Below are 22,296 nucleotides of genomic sequence, written 5' to 3'. Positions count from 1 at the left end.
AGGATGGCCTGTACTAGCAAGGTGCAACATTTTGGCTAAGTCCAAATTCTCCAATGGGTGCTCGAGATTCGTTCAGAATATGGTACGCACAAATGAACTATGATCCCCCACAAAATTGGACGTTACGGACTCAACAAAGCAGTTTAAATTTCAAACAGAGGTCATTTTTATAAAATAGTCATGATCATAGGTTATACTTAAAAATTAGGGTAAGACATGCATAAAAGATCAATTGACTTAGAAATTTTGAAATTTGATTGAAAACATGCACGATCATGTACTTTATATCAACCCATACATAATTCATGAAGATAACATCTATAGAAGTATAATTGAAAATACCCATAATTCATACCATGAACCCTACAGAAAGTAATTTGGAAATTCCTAGGAAATACTTCAATTACATACAATAATCATTAATTCATATTGAAATACTATTGTAATCATATTTTAAATCATAACTGAAAGACCCAGCAAAACACTCATAACTTCATACTTGAAAATTAGCTAAATTTATGGGTCTAGGTAATACTTTATGGAAGTCATGAAATAATTGATAATTCTTGCATACTTGAGTAGAGAATCATGTTATAAAACTTAATTCATGTAATTGGAACAAAGATCATGGAACCCATTGAATCGCATACTTGAATTTGGTAGAAAACTTGAGAAATAGACTAGGCTTCATGGACGAAATGATCCATGAATCGATACCCACATACCTTGGGTGGATATCTTGATTGAAGCTTGAAAATTGATGGAAGAATTGGAAGCCCTTGTTTATCTTCCAATGGAGTCTTGCAAGAGAAGAACAAAGTCTTGAGAGGATTTTTAGGGAGAGGATTTCTAGATACTTGAATGTTTGGATTAATGATTATGAGGGAAAAACTAGTTGTGGGATGATATATTCCTTCAAAACACCCAAAAATAACTTAGAATAGAGTTAAAATGCTTAGGAAAGGGCCAAATTAACCCTGGGATGCATGCAGAAAGTTGCTGAAAAAATATTTCAACAAGCCTTCATGGCCCGTGAAGGTCTTCAAGGTCCGTGGTGGGTGGTCATGAACATGGGACTGCCCGATAGGTTTTCACTAAATTAGGTATAACGTTTTACTCCAAATTCCAAATGAGGCAAACTCAGTGGCATTATAAAGAGGATTCATAGAACTTTGATTTGATAGGTTATTTGCCACCTGATTCTATATATTCAAGGAGATATGATTGTTTATATTTGACCCATGTAAAATCTTACATCGTAACTCAATCGATAAGGAAGCTTTCAACTTAACTTTGTGCTAAAGGATTCATGTGACCTTAAAACAACTCAAAATATATTCCCAAACAAATGAATTAATCTTAAAACCCCTAAGATAAAAATTAATGGACCTCTAGATGGACCATATTCACGGTATGTGAAAAGCTCCACGGTAAATAAATATAATTTATCATATAATCAAAATAGTTTAGGCGTGAGAGTGGAAGAAATACTCTCATTGAATCCTTACATACCTGGAATTTGAAGCGTTACTCAGAATCGAAGGACTTAATAAAAAATCTTGAATCCTAGTATTTTCTCCTAGTCGGTGCGTTTTGTGTACTACCCGATGTATATCAATCCACGGAATAGTATTTTTACACTACTAAGAATTAAACTATATTTTGAGAATGAACAAAGGAGTGTATAGAGAGAAGAGTTTCTTGAGAAAGCTTGATTAAACAAATAATGAAATATGGTGGGTATTTATAGGTGTAAACCATGGTACTAATAATAATTAAAATAATTATAAAGAAAAATCTAAAAATTTATTGAAAGATTGTGATGTCATGGGTGATGTCAAATGGAGGACTATAGATGTCATGAGAGATGTCAAATATATCTATATCTTTCCATGGTTGGTGAGATGAACCTTCTTTTAATAGAATACCCTTTTTTGGAGCTGCATTTGATCAAGATAACTTCCTCATTAGGATTTGGTGTCTTCATATGAATTATTTCTCTAGAAGTATACTTTTATATTGTTCAAGAATTAACTGATATGGATCATCCTGTTGTAAGATATGATTTTCTTCTACGAACTCTATTTCATCACAACATCAAGTATTGCAACAATCAATTTATTTAACCTACTTACATCCAAAACATAAAATATGGTCTTCACAAAAGTTGTAGGTAATGATCCTGGGGTTATTAAGGAATTTGTATCACCTAATTTGGACCATCTTATGAAAAGGTATGCCCAAAATACAAAAGTTGTATCATTTTCATCAAGAATTGGAACATCATATGCAAAATTTTTAAAGGGTGTTACAAACACTCTTGAGTTGGTTGTCCACCAAATCCACTTTCTCTTATGAAGTCACCTCTATAATACTCACTACCTTATAAAACTCATCGATGATCTCTTGGGGATATTCATTAACTTTGAAATCATGGAACTCAAGAGGGTTCATTCTTGTGAAATCCGTTACCCTTGAAGCTGGAGCATGAGAACTAGGAGGAAAAACAACCCATTGGTTGGGCCGATATGTGCTAACCGGCATAGGTAATTTTATTAGTGAGAGGATCATTATCTTGAGGAACTTGTCTTCTTGGAGGCATTTTCTAAAAATTGCAAAGGCCAATCATTAAGAAAAGAACCTTAGGGCACAACTCTATCGCACGACATAGATCATAAAAGAAGTGAACCATTTTCCTAAATGTCTTATAGCCTCATATTCATGGATGTGGAATACTCTACATCGATGAACAAGACTCTACTCAACGCGACATGTTAGACACCCTAGGACACTTGAACCTTGTGCTCTGATAACAATTTAGTCATGACCCAACTAAGGGCCTAGTCGTAACATAATGATCGAAAGCCTAAAGGATCCCAACCAAACCTCTTAGAATACATTGCATTCATAAGGTAAGATAAAATATTATAAAAACAAGTAGAAGAATAATCATGAACATGGAAGTCTAGAAATGAAAACGAAATCTCAATTATATGTCCAAATAGACTACATCAACTCTATGCCTAAACATACCTCTATCATACTAACAGAGGTAGGAGCATAGAACAAGCCACTAGCTCCCTAAACAAGAAAGAAATGTCTCAAATAGAATAACAAAATCTAAGGGTAGAAATCAACAAAATAAGCTCGATAGATAGTCCCCAAAGCATGAGGACTTACCAAATCAAGTGAACAAGTCTTCTATCTAGCCATGAGAGTGTGTAGGGTAATCATCGAGCCCTATATTATAAGACAATATTGGCAAATAAAATAAAAATGCATTAGTATTTTGAATGTACTAAGTATGTGAGCAATGCAATGTATGACATAAAAGCAATGATGTAATGATCAAGGTTAGAACACATAATAAGTAAACCATTTATACGTGATAGTGAATGAACAGAAGGCTAATTTTATTTAAAACCATAATGCAATACTTGTACAATGCATGGATGGTCATAATTCATAAATGAGAAATTTTCATAAGTAGTAGTAAAGATCTTAAATCATATTGAGAGTCATAAAACCATAGGTGAGAGAACATACTTTACTTTGTAAGAGACATATTAGCCATAGTAAGAAATATCTTAAACTTTAAAAGAGGAACCATGTACCTTTGTGAGAGAAACTGTTAACCAACATAAACCATGTGAGCTATAACATGGAGTCCCTATGTTTACCCATCCATCGTAGGAAAGGGGGAGGCTACTTGCCAAGGTAGACTCCTACATGCCGGTTGAATTAAGAATTTGGACTCATTTATAGCTCAAAATGCAAGAAATTAATGACCTCCTTTCCTTTATTGTATCAAAAACTGACTTCAAAGTGATCATTTGTAGATGCAAGGTGTTTAGGATCAATCATGAGTTAAATCTGAAGAAAAAAAGTAAAACAAAAGGGACAAAATTGGGCAAAATGGAAGATGAAGCTCGTAAAAAGCTTTTTGTGAGTCGTCAAATTCCTCAATAGCTCGCTAATTGCATCAAAAATCAAGGCTAAAATCTTGAACATTTTAGCGAGAAAAGAGGAATTCAGTGATACGCCGAATTGATTTGGGCGAGTTGACATTGAAAAAAAGGCTTTAAAAGAATCTTTAAAAGGTGATTATGTCTAAGCTCGCCTAAAATACCAGAGACTCCGAGAAGGAAAGACATTGAAGACCCATATGATAAGCGAAAATGGCGACTCACCGAACTTGTCGTCAAGAGAAATTGAGCTAGCCTAACCAGAGGTCATTGACTAAAGGAGAAAAGCTCTAGTAGGGGAGGCAAAGAAAAAATCATTGATATGCCGACCACTTCGGCGAGACCGAATAACATCCCCGAAGTGGTGCCAAGTGAACATTTTGCCTTACATTTTGCACTCATATAAATAGAATTTTCAAAGGTGAATGAAAAAATGTCTTTCACTACGAAGACTCAAAAACAAAAACCTTGAAGCTATCTTGGGGTTTTAAATTTGTTTTGGAGGTTTTAGCATTCAAACTATGTTGAATCAAATGAATGATAATTACTTTGGTATAATTCCTTTAATTTATGTAATGTGTGGTTAAATTCGCTACTTTTAGGGGGGTGTTATTGAGTTAGATTGTTGTTCTACATTTGGGTTTTTCTTACAGCTCATAAATTATTAATTTGAAATGGGTTTTGTTAATTTGGTGTGGAATTAATTATGAATTATGGTTAAAACATATTTTATGTTAGATGTTCATTATCAGCTAGAAATTATGATGTGAAGTGACCAAATTATCAAATGGCCATTGATTCTTATTTATCAATTGTAATCTCTCTCGTGAGAGGAGGTTTTGCTAAGGATCGAGTTAGTTTTGCTAGGTTGAATGTCTAGTCTCAAAAGTGCTTGCAAGTACAAATAAATAGCGATTGATAGATACTATCTCGTACGATTGATTAACCTTTGCCTATCAATTATGAACTAATAATGCCGAGCTGCGCATTTACCCTTATTAGATTCTCAATCTTAACTTTGCACCTCCCCTAATAACCTTTGTTAAATTATTACAATTCTAATTGGTGAAATCATTTTAATATTGAAACTTTCTAACTCTCAGAATTTTGATAATGAAATTCACAGATTTAATTTATGTTACAATTTACTTGTTTTTATTCTACAAAAGTCTAGAACATGTTCTTAGTTCGTAATTGAACAAAAGTCTAGAACACGTTAGGTTTATATTGCTAGTGATTTCCTACAAGCTAAATCGTAAGAAGTGTAGTTTGAGAATTATAAAAAATGGTGCCATTGCTAGGGAACAATTTGGCATATTGAATTGATTTAGAATTTTATTTTACTAGTTTCTCTCAAAATTGTGATTATTTGTTTTTGCTTTGTTTTTGTTTTGTTTCTATGTCTTCTTGTGAAAGAATAGTCCTTGGTGGTTGTAACCTCTATCTTGATGACCCATGACCTTGTTTTGGAACACTTCATGTTGGGGATTGGGTTGTAGAAGCTTCTCTATATGAAGAGATGTGTGAAAAATTGGGTGTGGTAAGGCAATATTGTCTCATAAGCTTAGCCCAAAATATTGGACATGGTGAGAAGCTACAAAATCTAATCCTCAAAATGAGGGATAATTTCGAGAATTCACACTTAACTCGGTGCTATGAAATGATCCAACTTGAGTTTGAATTGCAACTTTGAAGGCTAATGTAAGAACAAGAATTAGAGTGGTCAAAAATAGCAAATGGTAGTTGGATTCTCAGGAACAAAGGCTTGTGCTTCACATTGATGAAAGCTTGGGTGTTTACAATCAAACTAAGCCAATAAAATTCCAAGATGCCGAAATCAAAGCAATGATATTAGAGTTGCAAGAAAAATCCAAAAAGATCATATATGGCAACTCTAGTGCATTTAAAAGTGATAGTGTCATTTGAATGGCCTGTTTACTCTATCGCTCTTTCTGAATGCTCCTCCACCAACAAATGCTGTGAAATTAGGATAAGAAATTCAAATCTTCAAAGTGGAGAGACCAAGTAATATTCTTGATGCTCTCATATTGTCCCCATGAGTTTCGAAGAAAAATTGATTTGAAGTTGGAGAGAAGGTTTATTGCCTCAAAGTGGAAACACAAAAGGTGATGAAATCGGCATCACACCGCGATGTTAAATTGTGAGCTTGATGGGAGACAACCCATCGATACCCAAAACTTTGAATTTTTAGTTTAATTTTGAGTTTTTGTATTATTTAGAATAGATTAGGATTTTGATTTTTGACTAGTCCTCATAATCTCAAGTGGTTGGAAGTATTTTGAACAGGTTTAGAAGCTATAATTTGATTGGAATTGAAGTTGGCATTGACAAACATTCAAAATAGAGTTTGAAACAATTTTTAGAAGCTGAATATAGCCAATAGTTGTAGGGCAAACTGCCAAATGGCTATCACATCGCCAAAAATTCCAGAAAGTTTACAGGTTTAGTTAGTGAGCAGCTGCCCAGTCGTAATTGTGAGGAACGGGGTGCGACCGTGATGACTCGTGGTCAGTAAAAAAGATTGAGTTTTGATTAGTACTTACCTGTTCCCATTGCCCCCCAAAACTCAAATTTTAGTCCAAATACTCAACTCTCATTTGCTTCACTTTGTGCTAAGATCTTCTTCAACGTTTGATCTTGCAAGGTATGTGTTCTTCATCCTCTTCTTTTGTTCTCTCTTGAGTTGTAAGTTAGTTGAAATTTGGGTTAATTCTCGCCCAAAATATTTTAAAAGGGGCGGCTTCATAATACTGAAAATTCTGCTTGAAAGTTGATGCACTCGATGTGTTTGACAAAATGCGTAAATGAAAATTCCCTCTGAAAAAACTTTGCCTTCGCGATTGTGATGCACAATTTCCATGATCGCGAAGGGTTAAAGGCAAGTTGACCCTAATTGTACATCACGATCGCGAGGGTAAAGTCTTTGTTTGCGATGAGTTAAATTCCTGGCAGTTAAGGTATCCAAAAATAGTAGCACTGCCCTAGTGTCCCCGAGCCCTCTTCCTACAAAATATCACAAAGGAGAGGGGCATTCCTTTGGAGAAGATTTAATCTAAAATACCCTATTTTTATAGGCTATTAGAGGCCAGCGACAGGATTTTCTTTGCACGGGATCCTATCAAGGCAAATCACTCTATGGTTCATGAATTTTAGGCAAACGCCACTAAGACGGATTTCAATGCTGATTTGGTGGTCATGGTTAGAGGGAAGAAAGTATGATTCGACTCCACCACTATCAATGCTTATTATAGCCTCTCAGATGCGGAAAATGATGTGCATAAGGAAAGAGCATGACCTAAAGGGCAAGAATGATTTGTGAGGCACTTGCATGATGGCCATAGGCTACAATGGATTGCTTCCAATTTTTGGATTGATGATACGCACAAATTACCCCTCCCTAAAGAAGTATAAAATTATCGTTATTCAAATATAGAACCTAACGAAGGTTAGGACCAATCCCATGAGGAATATGGTTTAGACTTTAGATCAACCGCTTACTATTTGCTTTAGTAATCAATTTATTCCCGTAAAAAGAGAAAACAAGTGGAGAATTTTTATAAACTAATCAATAAATCAACTAGTAAACGTCAACGAATGAAAGTACGATTTATTGTTGTTTAAATCAATAAGAAGTGAAACTAGGGTTTTATGTGTTCCCCACGAATCCTTAACTAAGTGGACCTTTTTTATTAGTAATTCTTTCTGAGTGTATTACATGTATAATCGGTAAGTTAATTTTATTTAAGTCCTTGATCCAGAGAATAGGTGAATTTCACTACGCAACTTGATCCGCCTATGAGTGTATACTTTGCTAACCCTTACCAATGATCCCAGATTTAGCTATCTCTTGATCCATTCAAGCTAATTAGATGAGGATGATTATCCCCAAATCTCATTGTTTAATCCTTATTCCCATCCGTTACCTCCTTGATCCGACAAATAAGAATAAGGCGAGTTCTAACATTGGCCACCGTTAAAGGCAATCAAATCGAAGGACCGAACAATACATATATGCACACTATTCAATAATTACTTTTTATTAAGTTCTTCCTTAATTCTTAATGGTTCCCACAACCCTAGGTGTGGAATTCTATACTCAGAACTACATGTTCACAAGCGCTAATATGCAAGTTAAAAGAAATCACTAACTTACAATGAGACTTATGAAAACCCAAAAATCTTCTATAAAATCTTAATGTAAAATATCGATAATAAAATCTCGAATTCAAGAATAAAAGATCAAGAGTAGTCTAAGCTATATTCTAGAACCCAAAAACATATATACATTAATTTGAACCTAAGAAGTGTACTTATAGACTAACTTTCCTAAATAAATATGGATTTGGAAACCATAGGAGACTAAAATTTGGATTAGGTCTAAGGTTCGTAAAAATTTTGGCGAGGCGTAGACCTAGATCGTAATCCTTGACATTGCACTGAGGATTTCTTCTTCTTTAAGGCCACTCTCTACAACTCATTATATTAAGGATAACTCTTCAATTGGGGTCGTATACACTGTCCTTCTTTCACCACTTGCAACTTCTAGTTAGGAATAAGTTCTACGACTCTTAGAAATGTAGACAGGCTGCAAAACATACTCATTTCCTTCACTTTTCCTTCCCTCCTTTACTGTTGTTTCGATGACTTATACCTACGATGGGTATAGCTAATGACTAGTCGTAATCTAAGCCCGTAAACCTCAGAAATATCTTCCTTCAGTGCTATGATTCCTCAACCAATTTTCCAACTTAGTTTCCTGCAAAAAATGCACAGCCAACATTAAATATGCTAACACATGCTTAAAAGACATGCACATTCTAAAGTTCTACAGAATTAAAAGTGTCACGACCCAACTCCATAGGCCGCGACTAGGGTCCGACCTGGACCCCGTATACATACCTATCAATTTTAGCCAAATTGAACTATGAACAAAGTGGTACTACTCATAATAACCCCAATGAGTTAAGAACTTTTTTCGTGTACGTGTGGCCTCTTTCATTCGGGTTATATCATAAAAGGGAACTCAAGCCGACAAGAAAGCTGTAACATAAAACATTTACAATGTGCCATATAGGCACAATCGAACTGAACTCACAACCAACCCACATACATATGTCTACAGACCTCTAAGAATAGTAACAACAACCTATGGCGGGACAGGGCCCCCACCGTACCCCTGGACCAATAAATATATACATATTAGATGTCAACTATCAAAAGTTAGGCTCCGAAATAGTGGAGCACACCCAACATCGCTGAGTGGAAACCCTAAGCTGGCGGATCTCCAAAATTAATATCTGTACCTGCAGGCATGAATGCAGCCCCCCAGAGGACGGGAGGTCAGTACGATATATGTACTAAGTATATAAAGCATAACATAACAAAACTGAGATAACAATTGAAATAGGGATGTAGGAAATAAGTATGACAGTTAACAATTCATTATACCTGCATCTTATGAAAAGAGGGAATGTATATCATCCTCATGTACTACTCTCAGCCCGATGTGGGACTCAGTGTTACCATATCATTATGTATGGAATCATACCCTCGTATACAACATCATTTTATATATTACAAGTGCACCACTATGTCTTCATATGTATGCCTATCTATCATATCCGGCTGTTTAGGTAGGGTCTCGGTGAAAGAGTGATGTACATATTATACTGTACCCTACCCGCTATGGGACTCGGTGCCATTATCATATAGTAAAATATATCAAGGAACATTCGGCCCGATCCATACTTTAAAATAGTGCCGAGGAATGTTTGGCCCAATCCATATTTTAAAACAATGCCAAGAAACGTATGGCCCGATCAATATTTTAAAACAATGCTGAGGAACGTATGGCCCAATCCATATTTTCCATTATATCATCATATATATACCCGGCTCGGGATGCAGTGATGATAATCATCACGTACGACATCATCATATATGATATTTCATCATCGTATACTTCTACACATATATATAACCGGCCCAGGACTCAGTGAGAGAAGAGTAAAGCTAGGCATGACCGCATTCCCAGCCCCTCTATGAGACTCGGAGGAAGATGGGTTAGAGTGTGAATGAGTAGAGTAGTGAGAAACTATATGTAATTCACATCATCATCAGAGACTTGATGAAACAATCAAGTGAACCTTCACTTGAAGACCAGAGTAGTAATTGTCTTAAGTACCTTCTAAATATTGTTATGTATCATATCAACTAGAGTTTCAGGAATCATAGACATGTGTCGTGACAAGGTTAAACAGCTTATGGAAGTAGAGACGTTTGTCGTCATAGAGATCTTAGGAATAGGGTCTTATGCATTCAATTATTATTCATCAAATAGGAGACTCGAGGGTAGTGGCTCAACTACTTTAAGAATTCTAATATCAAGTAATGGATAAGAGTAACAAGTTATTCCCAGATCTTATAACGGGAACTAACTCTGCCTCATATCATAGGCCATTGCATTTATACTTAATACATTCCAAAAGAAAGAAGAGATAGGCCTTACAAATACTACTTTCATGATCTAGCAGCCTTAAAAGGAAATAACCCAACTATTACAAGAGTCTTAACATCACAAAGTGAATAAAGTTTATGAATTACACTTGGAGTCTCACGAGTGGAATTATCCCCATATTTCATATACAAACCATTCATAACTTATAGCTAATACATGCAAAAAGAAAAGGAGAATAGCTCTACGTACTTATGCAAAAACATGCCAAGAGAATGCTTCATATACCTCTTACGAGTTACTCTTTATCACGTTCGCCTCGTCATCCTTTGAACCTATTCAACATGGAAGAAATATGAATATCAACCATCCCTGACTTTTCAGCATCTTAAGTTGCACATGAGCATTCATAGAACTCATTTCCTCGCTCGTCTTCTCAACTCGTTCTTTAGCTAGTTAAGGAGTTAACGAAAATCGGGCAGCACCTCCCCTATAACATACCCTATCTCAATTTCTAATTATATACCTAGTCCAAAAATCCAACCAAAAAAAACAACCTGCATCTCATATGCAAATAAAACATGGCGACATTACACAACATAAGCTCCAAACAACTTGCTGAAAATTACGATACAAAAATAGGGTTTCTAGTCTTTATTTCGCAAAACCTTTAATTATGTGAAATGAGGGGTCATGTGGATGCAACCAGAAGACCCCACAACAATTTAAGAATACTTTTAAGTGCTTCAACACACCACCACACACCTACAGAAGAACACCACAACCACAACTCCTTGCTTCGACTACAATTTAACTATAGCGACACCAATTTAGTTTGTTTCCAATGTCAAGCATATTTATGGGATTTGCATATTTTCAGCCACTTAAACAATGTATAATACACTTCATAACAACACCATTAACTCGAAACTGAAGGGAAAGGTCTTACCTTACCTGAAATTTGCCAAAACTCACCAAACTAGCCTCGGAAATTCCTTATCGTGCTGAAACTTTAGCAGACTGTTTGTGTGTCTTCTGTGCTGTCCCGAATTGAAATTTCTTGTTATTAAAAAAAGTCATATTACCATGGGATACCCTAAATAATTAATTCACGGAACAAAATTGGGAGTTACCCCTCTTCTTGCTCAAACCCGTAGGTCCCTCTTCTTGCTCTTCAAGTTTTTCCTTCAACTTTCTCTTGTTTTTTCCAAGTGTAAAGCTGAAGATATGGTTCTGTAGGTATCATAATATACATATATAAATCACCAAGTAGTTGAACACTGTAGATAATTAATTTGCGGAGAAAAATTGGAAACTTACCTTAGTTTCTTGGCTGCCGTAGGTACTCTCTCTCTCTCACACGTTTTCTCTCTTCTTTGTAATTTATTTTTGGCTAAAAAATGACTTAAGAGTCATTAACATACATATATATGTCTCCTCAAGAGTTGACATATGTCAGTCCCTAAGGGTGACACGTGTCCATCCCCCATTAGGCCAACACATTCATACAGCCAATTAGGGGCTGCCACATGGTAGTAGGATCCACCTCCCCCCAAGCAGGTAGGTCACCTGTTTCCACATTTCACTTCCCTACGCTTCCACATGGTGCATCCTCTTGATGCCACATTTCATTCTCTCCTTTTCCCCATGGGTTCGTAATCTCGTCTCATTTTAAGATCCCGTATAATCCTTTTTACGTAAGCTTGGTATCTACTCAAGTGGATTAGGTATGCAAGACTTCTAAATTAGTATATTACGTAGGTAAATCAAGTCCTATAACTTGTTAATTGGACTCCAACTCCTTCCAGGCTCTCCTAGCCCTATTTCCAACCTTCCCTCTCACAAGGTGTCGCATTCTACTTTCCTTAGAGTTTTTTGATAGCTAGTAGATTATCCGACTCACTTGACAACTTCAAAGAAGCTTGAGAGACATTCCGAGCTCAAGAGTGTGGTATGTAACATCCCTCCTCCTTTAGAACATTCATCCTCGAATGTTAACTTACCTCGTAGGTTTTCACAAGGATTTTGGGGGTTCTGTATAACCGTTATTTCTCACTCCATTTAGGGGTTTAGATTACCTTTGTACATAGGTAACAAGTATGGATATCTTCTCTATATCTCCATTTTGACTTCCCAGGTCATCCTTCTTCTGGTTTTCATTTTTCCACAATACTTTGATGGAAGTCAAGTCCTAGTTCGCAACCTTCTAATATGCCGATCCAAGATGGAGATAGGTTGTTCCTCGCCAGACTCCATTTCATGGACATCATCTATGGTACATACTCTAGGTGGATCACCAGTATATTTATGAAGTATCCTTATTAGACGTACTGGGCATATGGTTTCCAAATCAAGTGGTGAGTTCAACTTACAGGCAACTTTGTCTACCTTACGAGCAACTTGATAAGGTTTAATGTATTTTGGGCTAAATTTCCTTTCCTTGCCGAATCTTATTACTCCCTTCTTGGGTGACCCTACTAAGAACACCTAATCATCAATTTGAACTCTGACTGTCAATGTTGATTATCTGTATATCATTTCTGCCAACTTTGGACTGCTAGTCCATAGCTTACTTAATCATGTCTGGGCCTATTAGCTTAGTCTTTTTAACATCGACCCAACTAATAGGGGGCTTACACATCGTATTGGTAGTTATTAATCTAGGCAACTTGATAAGTGATAGTTGATCATCCCAACTACCTTTGAGGTTAACATCACCAACTCACAATATATCTGCTAGCATTTAAGTGGTACGCTTAGCTTGTTTATCTGTTTTGAGGATGAAAGGTGGTACTAAGACCCGCCTATGTTCCCAATCTTTCCTTGGATTGATATTCAAGCGCTAGTCGTACTTAAGCCCCTCTACTCAAGGCAATAGTTGTGGGGCCTCGTGTACTACTCCTCAACTTCCTTAGAAGTTTTTAACTGGTACTTTACCCTTTAGGTTTCTTCGCCTCTTTTTTTCCAATCCTAAGGTTGGCTACTAAATAATGTTGAAGTCCCCTCATATAATGGCTTTCATAGTAGTTCTGTGCTCTGTCTATCATTACTCAGTATACTCCCGATGGAATTTGGCATATACATTTCCCATCTTTTGGTAACTGAATAGTTTTGTTCATCTTACTTAATCACCATAACTTGTAACACTTTAGATTTGTTATCTCGTGTTATCTTTTACCCTTACAAGAATATGAGAAGGTGCTCAACTTAACCTGAGAGATATCTCAGTGTCGTCTCGCTAGGTCTTATGTGTTACCTTGCCGTTTACTCTCTTATCCTACAATCGATGTCGAAGTAGATCTTTGGTCCAACCGTGGCTATGTCTTACCTTGCCCATAGTGCTAATTCCATCTCGATAGTTTAGCCTAACCTATCTTCACATTTCTCGGTAGGGCATCCCAAAATATCATAATTGCATTTTTAATTTTGAACCCCTATTCCTTTTATCCTGTACTTACTCACTTAGCCTGAGGATTATATATACATACTCATAGATTGCACAACTATTCTGATGCAACTTATATGAGGTAGATGTAGTCTTTCCATCTCTTGGTTCATTCTACTATACATATCTTACTCACATTAGAACTTGCTTGTCCTATCTTGTTATACTTCTTTCTTTTCCCCTTATTCACCCTTGCTCTTCTCATCTCCTACCATAGGAGGTTGTCTATTCCTTTTCCTTGGTTATTTATCCATCACAATTGCGACCAACTTTATAGCCAACATTTTGGCTTTTGGTCTAGCATGATGTCATTCAATGTCTTGTTAAAAGCTTCTTAGCACTGCCTTACATAGCATTCTAACTTTTATCCAATTATTGGCGGCTTCCAGACCTTTCTAACTTGGTTCAACAAGGGATCTTATTGAAGTTTAAGCATCCATCTTAAATATGTTTCCACAGCAATTGCCTCCACCTTACCCTTGCAATTTTTCTCATTGCCTTCCCCCCTTTAGAGGGTACTTACACCTTTAGCTTCTTATACCTTTCTCTACGTCTCTATGTCCAGTCTTAATTGCGTTCCATCTCCTTCCCCAATCCACTTGGTACTGTATCATGTCTCCATCTCTCTGCAAATTTTATAACCTGATTATCCATGTATAGAACCTTGGCTAAATCATGAGGCTATGAGAACCTTTCCATATCTAATGTGATATCTCATCTACTAATCGGTATTTGAATAATGTGACCCAGGAAACAACTCATCCAAGGTCACCTTCTACTTATCTTTATGAAAGGTTAATAACCACTGGTAGTCGTCTCAAATTTTAACTAGGAAATGCTTATATTACGACAATGACTGTCTAAGATTCTCTCGGAGTATTAACTTTATTCCAACCTATATCCTTTGTTTCGTGCGGTGAATAGAAGTTGCACCATTTATTCCTTAAGTTTGCCGTCTTTATTTCTTAGGGGTTCCATTATTTTTGGGGCAGCATTATGTACACGCATTGTTCCTTTATACTTTGTTCCCCTTGCCCTTACTGTGTACCCAACAGAGGCTTTCAACTTATTCAACACCTAAACCAATAGATGATGTCCATGAAATGGAATCTTGTGAGGAACAACCTATCGCTATCTTAGATCGACAAACTGGAATATTGTAGAGTAAAGACGGGCTTCCCGTCAAGATATTGTGGCAAAACCAAAACTAGAAAAGGGGATAACCTAAGAAATTGAAAAGGACATAAAACATAAGTATTCATACCCATTCCCGATGTCTACAGGTAACCCCAACTCCTGAAACTCCTTTATTAATTACTTGGATGAAAAGATGTGTGATTGTAATAGAAAACAATCTCCCTACAATCAGTATCTCCTGCTGTAATTATGTTGTAGAACAAAAAAAGAAGCTTAGGTCTAAAGGTAAGATGTCCATTAATTGAGCTTCCCTCATTTTGAAAGTACCAAGCCCCCAACTCCTAATTGTAAATTAGATAAGTTGTTGATAACTCGAGGATAAACCCAGAAGGAGACCAGGTAGGTCAAGTATTAAAAGAAGTACTGTGATGTTTAAGAGATTCTAGTCTATTCAAACAATGGTTGGAAAATGGTTTATGATAATAGTTTATAATCCTCCACCGATAAATTGGGGAAACACCTTCGAACAGGAGCACCACAAAGAGATGTTAGGAACTGAATATGAGTACGAACAAAAAGGGGGATATGTAAGTATGAATTGAACGGGGTGATACAATTATACAGGGATAAAGTAGGACCACTAGTAAGGCGCACTTAGTATACGTTGAGTAAGTTAAAAGCCTGTGTTGAGTACGCAATAAGAGCATGGAGCTTAAGATACAAAGAAATGACGCGTGTACACAACATCGCCCCAAAAATAATGGAACACTTAAGGGACGAGGATGGCAAACTTAAGGAATAATTGGTGTAACCTACATTCACCCCAATGAATAAAAGGCGCAGCTTCCATTCATCTCAAGAAACAAAGGATATAAGTTGGGAAAGGCCCTACTCCAAGAAAACATGGGATAATGATTGCCGGAATACAAATGTTGCCTAGTTAAAAGAAAATTTAGAACGGCTACAAGTGTATATTAACTTTTTATAAAGACAAGTAGAATATGGCCTCGGACGAGTTCTTCCATGGGTCCCATTACTCAAGTACATATTAATAGATGAGGTGTTGCTCTATGTATGAAAAGGGTTCTCGACGGTTCGTAATTTAGCCAAGGTTCTGTATCTTGATAATCAGGTTGGCAAAAAAAATATAACCCAGAAAGACGGGGACATGATACAATACAAAGTACATTGGGGAAGGAAACTGGACGAAATTGAGACTGGACATAGAGCAAGGTATTAGTGGATAAAGGTATAAGTACCCTCTAAAAGGGGGAAGCAAGTTAGAAAACTTCAAAGGGTAAGATAAAGGCAATTGATGTGGCAACATGTTCGAGATGGATGCTTAAACTTCAACAAGATCCTTTGTTGAACCAAGTTAAAAGGATCTGTAAGTCATTAATAATTCGATAGAAGTTAAAATGCTATGCAAGGTAGTGTTAAGAAGTTTCGAGCAAGACGTAGAATAACATAACGCTAGAAGGTGGGTACGTATAAAAGCAAAAGAATATAGCAATGAAAGGATATGAGAAGAACACATAGTGAATAGGGGAAAGGAAAGAAGTGCGACAAGGTGAGACCTAGCGGGACGACGCTAGGGTATTTCTCAGGTTAAGTTGAGCACTTTCTCACAGTTTTGTAAAGGTAAATGAAGACACGAGATAACAACAATGAAGTGTTACCAGCTGGGGTAAAGAAAGTGTAAAATGTTTTAAGTAAGATGAGCAGAACTAGCTGGTTACTACAGGATGGAGACCTCATATGCCAAAATTCTTCGGGACTATACCAACTAATGATAGACGGAACTCAAAGTGGATCTAAACGTCACTATATGAACGAACTTTAGCGCTACTCAGTAGCCAACCCCAATAAATGGGTGCGTACAAAAAGTGGGGAATACAATAGGAGGAGTTAAACCAAAATGACCAAAAAGGGACATGGTCGGAGTGGAACTACAGATCTACCCATATACCGGTTGCAAGATAACAGAAGAAAGGGCAAGGAAACACATAAAGACTAGTGAGACAGCGCTAAGATAAATTTTGTCCTAAGTTGAGTGCCTCGCACATTATTGCAAGGATTACCATAAAACGCGACATAAGGACTTCCCAAGGAGGTCACCCATACTAGTATTTCTCTCTCCCAAGCACGCTTAACTTCTAAATTCTGGTGGAATTTAGTGTGATAGTGCGGGTGTGGTCACGCGAGAAGGAAGAATCTGAACTAGCGGTGGATAAACGACATGAGATTATGTCCCTAGAGTATTATAAATTACGTTGAGGGTATTATTAAAAGGATTTAAGAAGGACAAGAAGGATTAGCTAATTACTAACTGACGACGCACTTGAATGCCCTAGCTCATCTACATAGTACTAGATAATGAGAGGCAAACTACAGAATGTCTATACGGGCCAGTGGGCGAGAGAATTTCGACACCACTTGGCAGCCAACTCTTAGGGCGAGAAAAAAAGCAAAACCCAAAAGGTAAGGGTACCAGTTGATGTAATTTATAGAAGACGGGAAGTAATACGTGGTTCAAAAATCCCACAATATAACCAGGGCTACAAGAGTCACTTCGCACTCCAACGCCAGATGACTCAGGAGGGAATGTTACTTGTGGATTAACAATATTAACTCCTTGTCCATCAATCAAAGGCTACTTACTCAATCGAGAAGGTGTAAAATTGTAGGGTAAAAGTGTAGTAAGACCTTAAGGAGTCCCCATAGCTATTATCCCAGATGAAGGAACCCAAGTTACAGTTAACTACCAAGGATCAGTCCACAAAGAAACTAGGAAGACAGATAAGTCTTCATACACTACTTGACCCTCGAACCTGATGACCAGGCTAAAGTGTACCACTTAAACGCTATAAGATATGTCATGAGCTGTGTTAATAACTTCGCAAATAGCTGGGATGATTATCTATCACTTATTAAGTTTCCTACAATAATAATTACTACTCTAGTATCCCAATGGCCCCGTACAAGACTGGTAGAGCAAGACGTGTGAGTCCCCAATTAGATGGGTCGATGTTAGAAAGACTAAGCTAAAAAGGCCTCAACATGATTAAGCAAGCTATTTACTAAAAGCCCATAGTCGGCAGAAATGATATACAGATAATTGACATCGACATACAAAGTTCAAATTGATGATTGGATGTTCATTACAGGGTCACCCTAAAAAGGAAACTTAACCCAAAATATATTAGACTTTATCAACTTGCTCGTAAGGTGGGCAAAGTGGCTGGTAAGTTGAGCTTGCCACCTTATTTGGAAACTATACGCCCAGTCTATCAAATAGGGATGCTTCGCAAGGGTACTGATGAGCCACCTAGGGTATATTCCATAGATGATGTCCAGGAAATAGAATCATGTGAGGAACAACCTATCGCTATCTTAGATCGGCAACTGGAAGATTATAGACTAAAGACGTGCCTTCCATCAAGATACTGTGGCAAAACCAAAACTAGAAAAGGGGAGGACCTGAGAAATTGAAGAGGACATAAAACATAAGTATTCATACCCATTCCTGATGTCTATAGGTAACCCAACTCCTGAAACTCGTATACTAATTACTTGGATAAAAAGATGTGTGATTGCAATAGAAAACAATCTCCCTACAATAGGTATCTCTAGCCGTAATTATGTTGTAGAACAAAAAGAGAAGCTCAGGTTGAAAGGTAAGATGTTCATTAATTGAGCTTCCCTCATTTTGAAAGTTCCAAGCCCCCAACTACTAATTGTAAATTAGATAAGTTGTGTATAACTCGAGGATAAACCCAAAAGGAGACCAGGTAGGTCAAGTATTAAAAGAAGTAATGTGATGTTTAAGAGATTCTAGTCTATTCAAACAATGGTTGGAAAATGGTTTATGATAATAGTTTATAATCCTCCACTGATAAATTGGGGAAACATCTTCGAACATGAGCACCACAAAGAGATGTTAGGAACTGAATATGCGTATGAATAAAAAGGGGGATATGTAAGTATGAATTGAATGAGGTGATACAATTATACAGGGATAAAGTAGGACCACTAGTAAGGCGCACTTAGTATACGTTGACTAAGTTAAAAGCTTACGTTGAGTACGCAGTAAGAGCAGGGAGCTTAAGATATAAAGAAATGACGCGTGTACATAACATCGCCCCAAAAATAGTGGAACACTTAAGGGACGAGGATGGCAAACTTAAGGAATAATTGGTGTAACCTACATTCACCCCAATGAATAAAAGGCGCAGCTTCCATTCATCTCAAGAAACAAAGGATATAAGTTGGGAAAGCCCCTACTCTAAGAGAACATGGGACAATGAATGCCGGATTACAAATATTGCTTAGTTAAAAGAAAATTTAGAACGGCTACAAGTGTATATAAACTTTTTATAAAGACAAGTAGAATGTGGCCTCAGACGAGTTGTTCCATGGGTCCCATTACTTAATTACATATTAATAGATGAGGTGTTGCACTATGTATGAAAAGGGTTCCCGACGCTTCATAATTTAGCCAAGGTTCCATACATGGATAATGAGGTTGGAAAAAAAAATATAATGCAGAAAGACAGGGACATGATACAGTACCAAGTACATTGGGGAAGGAGACTGGACGAATTTGAGACTATACATAAGCAAGGTATAATTGGATAAAGGTATAAGTACCCTTCTAAAGGGGGGAACCAAGTTAAAAAACTTCAAAGGGTAATATAAAGGCAATTGTTGTGTTAACATGTTTGAGATGGATGCTTAAACTTCAATAAGATCCTTTGTTGAACCAAGTTAGAAGTATCTGCAAGACATTAATAATTGGATAGAAGTTAGAATGCTATGCAAGATAGTGTTAAGAAGTTTCCAGCAAGACCTGGAATAACATAACGCTAGAAGGTAGGTACGTATAAAAGCAAAAGAATATAGCAATGAAAGGATATCAAATAACTGAAGGGACACTTTAAAAAATAATGACAGCATGCTAGACCAAAAGCCAAAAGGTTAGCTATAGAGTTGGTCTCAAATGATGTGACGATAGATGTATAACCATGGACAAAAGAATAGAAAGCCTCCTGTGGTAGGAAATGAGAAGAACACATAGTGAATAGGGGAAAGGAAAGAAGTACGACAAGGTGAGACCTAGCGGGACGATGCTAGGGTATTTCTCAGGTTAAGTTGAGCACCTTCTCATAGTTTCGTAAAGGTAAAGGAAGACACGAGATAACAATAATAAAGTGTTACCAGCTGGGGTAAGGAAAGTGTAAAATGGTTTAAGTAAGATGTGCAGAACTAGTTGGTTACTACAAGATGGAGAACTCATATGCCAAACTTCTTCGGGACTATACCAACTAAGGATAGACAGAACTCAAAGTAGATCTAAAGGTCACTATATGAACGAAAGTTAGCGCTACTCATTAGCCAACCCCAATAAATGGGTGTGTACAAAAAGGGGGGAATACAATAGGAGGAGTTAAACTAAAATAACCAAAATGGGACATGGTCGGAGTGGAACTAAAGATCTACCCCTATACCGGTTGTAAGATAACAGAAGAAAGGGCAAGGAAACACATAAAGACATGTTAGACGACACTAAGATAAATTTTGGGCTAAGTTGAGTGCCCCACACATTATTGCAAGGATTACCATGAAACGCGACATAAGGACTTCCCAAGCAGGTCACCCATACCAGTATTTCTCTCTCCCAAGCACGCTTAACTTCTAAATTCTGGTGGAATTTAGTGCGATAGTGCGGGTGTGGTCGCGCGAGATGGAAGAATCTGAACTAGCGGCGGAGAAACAACATGAGATTATGTCCCTAGAGTATTATAAATTACGTTGAGGGTATTATTAAAAGGATTTAAGCAAGACAAGAAGGATTAGCTAATTGCTAACTGACAACGCACTTGAATGCCCCAGCTCTTCCACATAGTACTAGTTAATGAGAGGCAAACTACAGAATGTGTATACGGGCCAGTGGGCGAGAGAATTTTGACACCACTTGGCAGCCAACTCTTAGAGCGGGAAAAAAAGCAAAACCCAAAAGGTAAGGGTACAAGTTGATGTAATTTATAGAAGACAGGAAGCAATACGTGGGTCAAAAATCCCACAATATGACCAGGGCTACAAGACTCACTTTGCACTCCAACGCCAGATGACTCTAGAGGGAATGTTACTTGTGGATTAATGATATTAACCCCTTGTCCATCGATCAAAGGCTAACTACTCAATCGAGAAGGTGTAAAATTATAAGGTAAAAGTGTATTAAGACCTTACGGAGTCCCCATAGCTATTATCCCAGACGAAAGAACCCAAGTTACAGTTAACTACCGAGGATCAGTCCGCAAAGAAACTGGGAAGACAAATAAGTCTTCGTACACCACTTGACCCTCGAACTTGATGACCAGGCTAAAGTGTACCCTTTAAACGCTAGAAGACATCTCATGAGCTGGTGTTGTTAACTTCGCAAATAGCTGGGATAATTATCTATCACTTAATAAGTTGCCTATAATAATAATTACTACTCTAGTATCCCAATGGCCCCGTACAAGACTGGTAGAGCAAGACGTGTAAGTACCCTATGGGATGGGTTGATGTTAGAAAGACTAAGCTAAAAAGGCCTCGACATGATTAAGCAATCTATTGACTAAAAGCCAGAGTCGGCAGAAATGATATACAGATAATTGACATCGACATACAGAGTTCAAATTGATGATTTGGTGTTCATAACAGGGTCACCTAGAAAAGGAAACTTAACCTAAAATATATTAGACTGTATGAAGTTGCTCATAAGGTGGGCAAAGAGGCTGGTAAGTTAAGCTTACCACCTTATTTGGAAACTATACGCCCAGTCCATCAGATAGGGATGCTTTGCAAGGGTACTGATGAACCACCTAGGGTATATTCCATAGATGATTTCTAGTAAATAGAATCCTGTGAGGAACAACCTATCGCTATCTTAGATCGGCAAACTAGAAGATTGTAGACTAAAGACATACCTCCTATTAAGATACTATGGCAAAACTAAAACTAGAAAAGGGGAGGACCTGAGAAATTGAAGAGGACATAAAACATAAGTATTCATACCCATTCCTGATGTCTAAAGGTAACCCAACTCCTGAAACTCGTATATTAATTACTTGGATGAAAAGATGTGTGATCGCAATAGAAAACAATCTCCCTACAATTGGTATAAGGTCTTGAGGGAAGTTTTATTTAACATTAGGGGACGAATGTTCTTAAGGGGGGGAGGATGTTACACCCCACACTATGGATCTCAAAATATCTCTTAAGCTTCTTAG

General features: G+C 37.1%; 1 pseudogene; it reads right to left on the bottom strand.

Moving 5' to 3' along the window:
- Positions 1-20,644: 20,644 nt before the first annotated feature.
- Positions 20,645-20,764, bottom strand: LOC129904643 (5S ribosomal RNA; annotated as a pseudogene).
- Positions 20,765-22,296: the final 1,532 nt, after the last annotated feature.

The sequence above is a fragment of the Solanum dulcamara genome, chromosome 1 (genome assembly GCF_947179165.1).
Source record: "Solanum dulcamara chromosome 1, daSolDulc1.2, whole genome shotgun sequence".
In the NCBI taxonomy this organism is placed as follows: Eukaryota; Viridiplantae; Streptophyta; class Magnoliopsida; order Solanales; family Solanaceae; genus Solanum; species Solanum dulcamara.
Note: the sequence above shows the minus strand (reverse complement) of the source record. Positions and strands in the feature narration are given on the sequence as shown.